The sequence below is a fragment of the Cynara cardunculus genome, unplaced genomic scaffold, assembly GCF_001531365.2.
Source record: "Cynara cardunculus var. scolymus isolate 2C unplaced genomic scaffold, CcrdV1 Un_Scaffold_920, whole genome shotgun sequence".
Lineage (NCBI taxonomy): Eukaryota > Viridiplantae > Streptophyta > Magnoliopsida > Asterales > Asteraceae > Cynara > Cynara cardunculus.
The window spans coordinates 148,369-153,808 of NW_020200648.1; the positions used below are offsets into that span (position 1 = coordinate 148,369).

At 34.5% G+C, this 5,440-nt stretch overlaps 1 protein-coding gene across 1 annotated transcript in view; it reads right to left on the reverse strand.

Annotated features, from left to right (window-relative positions):
• Positions 1-5,440, reverse strand: part of LOC112502098 (phosphoinositide phosphatase SAC2-like) — a 12,990-nt gene that overhangs the window by 3,298 nt on the left and 4,252 nt on the right. The window lies entirely within an intron of this gene.

Genomic DNA, 5,440 nt, shown 5'->3' on the forward strand with positions numbered 1-5,440 from the left:
CGTTTTATTATGATTAAAGTTACATTGTTTTACAAAGCTCAAACTATAAAATTATTTGAAAATACATTTATTTATCAATCTTCATCGGTATCCCATGTCGGATTGACTTGAAGAGTTCTGGTCTGTTGAATTCTTCTAATAGCCTTTTGGTCTTCAAGGTCATCAATGTCGAGTTCCTCATCATCGTCATATTAAGAGTAAGTGCTATCGGTATCGGTATTTGGTGGCGTGCTTAATCCCATGGAGATTTCATTTTCTTCAAGATTTTCTTCCACCGTTTCAATATCCGTCTCTAACGATGTCATGTGTTGAATCCTATCAACGCTATCCAAATAATTCTTCAAGCAAATGCAACACTCAACGGACTTCGGGCCTAGTCTTGTCCGACGTATCGAAATGATCATGCCACTAAGAGGAAAAACAGATTCCGAAGCTACGGTACTAGCTTGGATTGTTAGTACATCACGTGCGATGCACGCCAAAATCGGGAATTGAGGTTGTTTTTGTTTCCAAAAATCTAATAAATCAATTTTTTTCAAAATCTTCAACATCATTTGCAGGGCATGCGACCATAAAGTTAGTATGCACATACATATTTAGTTCACACAAATCGTTATCGTATCAACTTTTTTTACTTGATTCATTTAAAACCTCGTTCATTAAATTAGTCATCAACTCTTTACGACTTTGTCGATGACCACTAGAAGAAGAACTAGAACCCGCAAAACCACGTGAGGAAGGTGCTTGTGGTTGGTTTCCTCCTTCGTAAAAATGTTTGTAATGATCAAATAAATATTGAAAATTGCGATTAAATAAACATTTTTGTTCCATTGAAAAAGAAATATCCGTAGCGGTACCCAAACCAAAAGCCACACATATTTGTGTAATTAAAACTTCAACACCAATAATATTTAAATACGGGTTTAACTCCGCAGCACAAATAAAAGCAAATGGATGCCCATAAAATATTTTAACAATTTTTTTTCCATGCAAGACATCAACCTTCCCAATCGTGATGGTCTTCGTATTGGGCAATTTTACTTACCAAAATATAGATTTGGTTTAAAACTAAAGGGCTTGTTAGATAATAAATTCCCGATAAAAGTGTTGTCGTATTTATAAAATCCCCTAAAATGTCGTACAATCCTTCAATCATGGCCCAATCGAAATTTCCAATAGAGTTTTGCGGGTAATGATTCATATAAAAAGAAAAAATATAATTTTTTTATTTTAATAAATTTTCAATCATAAAATATGTTGAGTTCCAATGACCGTGCATATCGTGGCTCGGTCCCAAAGCTCTAAAACCGACGTCTTGGCAATACTTTCTATAGGCCGCATGCATTTTTGTACCTTTTGTGAAAATTCGCCGCAACATAAATCTAAATTTATCTGTTACGGGTTTACAAGTATTTAAACCGTCTTGAACGGCTAAATTTATTATACGGACACAACAACGTGTATGCAATAATATACCGTCTAAAATAGGTGTCAAATGACACATTAATTTTTTCACACAAGCATTGTTATCACTAGCGTTATCAAGTGAAATACTAATTATTTTAGCGGTTAAATTATAAAATGCAAGGGTTTTTCTAATAATCGAATATTGACGTGCACCCGAATGTGGCACACCAAACGGTTCAAACGTGATTACACGTTTGAATAATTGTCATGTTGTAGGCTCAACCCAATGTGCCGTTATGCATATATACGAAACCGGCAATCCGTATGGTGCGCTCCATACATCACACGTTAACGAATTATTGTTAGGCAAAGCAGAAAACAATTGTTGCATTTCGGATTGGGCAATTTTCCACATTTTTATAGCATCACGTCTAAGGGTTTGACGACTTACCGGCTTGTATCGTGGTTGTAACATCTTTTGAATCATCTTCGTAACATGAGGGTTGTCGAAGTGTCCAAAAGGGAAACCGAATTGAATGACACATTGTGTTGTCATTTGTTCGTTCAAATCGGCATTGTAGAACCATATTTGACCTGGGTGTCAAGTATCGGTTGGCTTGAATCCCCCCCCCCCGACCTCAACCCGGGCACGTTTTTTCGGTGTGCCTCCTTAACGTATAATTTCCTTCCGCCGTAAGGAGAGCTTGACACAATGTGCATTGTGCCTTTCGTTTTCTGGTCGTGAGAACCACCAAGTTGTAGTGATTCCAAATCTCGGACTTTCGTCCGTGTTCGACAAGAACTTGGGAAACTTGTTCGTTTGATGGTTGTTCACCGGCCATTTCGTAAATCGTAATTAAAAGAGAGAAATAAACAAAAATTATGAAGTGGAAACGAGAAATTAATACGTAACGAATTGATAGTGTTAATTTATTAACCTTATTGTATCATTTTCTTGACCATTTTCTTTTGTTTTATTTGCCCATTAGTGTCTTAGTTGAGTCTTTTTATGTCATTTTCATATATTAGTAGTAATATATCATATCTAATGTTAATTCTCTGTTTATGCAGATTTTTGATGATTTTTGAGCCAAATCCTGCAGCAGTCTTGTAGGAGTATGTGTGGTAGAGTCCTATAGCACATGTCCGTGAGCTGCACCTTTTGCCTGGGCCGATAATTCTTGGGCTGCTTCCTTGAAGTTGCTGGGTCAACGACCTTGGGCCTGGTCAAAGCCCATTTTTGAAGCTTATTTTGTCCTATTAAATGGCTCCCATTGTGCAAGCTTCCTTAGCCTATAAATAAAGGCTTAAGGCTTTGTTTTAAACACTCACTTACACACTTTTTTACACTCAATCTTTGAGTTAGAAACAATTGCTCTCTAATTATTATTGTTTTCGGTTTTATGCTTTCGGTTTTCTTCCTTCCAACCAAGAACCTATTTTTGTGAAGTGAATTTGCGGTTACATTATCAAGTTTTAATTCAAGTGCTCGTATTTAATCTCATCTCATTTATGTTCTTACTTTCAAGTTACAAACGTTTTCTGACTTTTGTTACAAGTTACAATTAGTCGATTTTTGTTGCTTTACTTTGGATTTTATCCTTTGTGACTCTCGACTAATTTACGTAGACTAAATAATTTGTTCTCAAGTCTTTGCAATGAAACTTGTTTTGCAAGTTTCGTTACTTGCCTTGCAAGTTTCTCCAAAGTCAACTCCTTTTTCCAAAGTCTTCTCTTCTTTTCAAGGTTTTCAAGTGTCACTTCTTAGTACATCAAGTACTTACTTTACATCATTTTTTAGTTTAATTTTAATTAATAATATTTAGTTATTAGTAATTTAATTTCAGTCCTTTACATTTCAGTCTTTATATTTCAGTCATTTACATTACAGTCTTTTATATTTTAGTTTTTACTTTTCTGCACTTTACTTTACTGCAATTTACTTTTCTGTATTTTGATTTCCAGCAATTTACTTTCAGTCATTTATATTTATGTCATTTAATTTCCAGTACTTTAAATTATAGTATTTCCATTTCTTGTAATTTATTTTCTGCAATATATTTTTCCGTATCAGTTATTTATTTTTCAGTCCTTACATCATTTGAGAGAAGAAACCGAGCGATGATGGGCTAACGCCTTAGCTTGGGGTGTAACGGAAAATTAAGACTAAAGCCGATGTGAAAGTACAAATGTGTCCTATTAGCATTATAGTCTGCTATTTGTTTCAGGTGCTTAATATTTCATTTGATGATTACATTAAAATTAATTGACAACTAATTTTGTGTATAAAAATGTATTGACTTTCAAAACCTGAGGTAATAGGAGAAGGCTATAAATAGCTTTAGTGTCTGACAAATGCTATACTCATACGGTGTAGAATGTTAACACTGTGTGGTGCTAGGATTCACGACGTTTAACATAAATGATATCGTATTGATAGCACCTTGACTGGTGTGTGCTCTTGGGAGGCCGTCTGATCCGATAGTTGATATTGTCATAGTTATATAAAATCATTTATTGATTTTAGATAATTGTGACATAAATGCTATGTCACCTTTTTGCTGAATCATTTGTTTAGTGTCTTAATCAACTGTTACACCCTGTGCTTTTTTTTAAGACTGATATTTTTCTTAGTGGTTAATCAAACCTCCCAATTTTAGATAAATCAAATCCCTCGTTTCGCCATCTGAAATTAGTTTTTATAGACTGGACTTTTTAAATAACTTTACAAGCTATCTCTGTGGGAACGATATATGGTACTTATACCGTTATTACTTGTTACGAGACGACAGTAGTTCAAGGTGTATATTTGCGCCGAGTTCTATTTTTGTGTTGAAATATAAGGTTGAATAAACCGACGAGCACGAATTCACAAAATGGAGCGAAAAACCGAGAATGGAGAGCGTTTTTTGCGTTTTTGAAGATGAGATGAGTTGGTAACAAACTAGGAAACTCCCATCTCTATTTATACTCATTTGGTAGCTTAGAAGATGAAAAAAAGGGCCAAAATTCGTCCCTAACGGCTATATTGACTTATAACGGCTATATTGACCAGATTTGACTTTCGTTGACTTTTGTTGACCGGGCCGATCCTATAACTGGTTACATAACCAGTCCTGGTCTTAACCGGTCTCGGTCCTAGAAAACGTTAAAATCACTAATTGGTTCATAATTGACGGTCCACAATCGGTCCCGGTCGGTTCCGGTCCTCCGACGGTTACGGCCCGGGCGGGACCCATTTGGCCATCTCTAGTACAGGGAACCCATCAGTGTTATTTTGAAAAAAGAAAAACCCATGCTAGCTAGGGTTTATTGTGAATCTATATATATCTATAAAGCAGAATCAAGATATGTTGACGTGACATCTCCTCGACGTAGATATCCTATTTTCATCTTTTTTCCAGATTTTGATTTTTTTCTCCTTAGTAATTTTGCAAATTAATGTTGGGTTTTCTCTAAATCCCTCAATCTCTAGGGTTTTTTCATTTACGTGTTCTCCATCTCCATGTACGAGTTATAAACTACGAGTACGCTCTCCCCTCTTCTTTTCCATCTCTCATCCATGGCAGGAGAGTATACACAAGTTTATCAATACAATAAGAAGACATTGGAACATGGATTAAGGAGAAGTCTCCATTGAGGCTTTAGAATTTTGTGAGAATTTCGATTATTTTTCTTTTTGTTGTGGATTCACTTATGTTGTTTTTTATGTTTTCTTATAGTTTCTTAATTTGTAATTTTGTAAGAAAAAACACTAACAATAAGGTGACATTTTTAGGCATCGCAATACTAATTTTCTTTTTCTTGAACTTTGTTTTTTTATTGATGTAATTATTATCAAAACATTAAATTAATTAGACTATTTATTTTCATTGGTTACACCCAATATTTGTTTTTTTATTCGTTTATCTTATATGACTCTATTTGTTATTTATATAACAATAATTGAACACACACATACCTACCTATGTATGTATGTATTCAATATATATAATCAAAATATCTGTAAACACATTTATATAAATGAAATTAC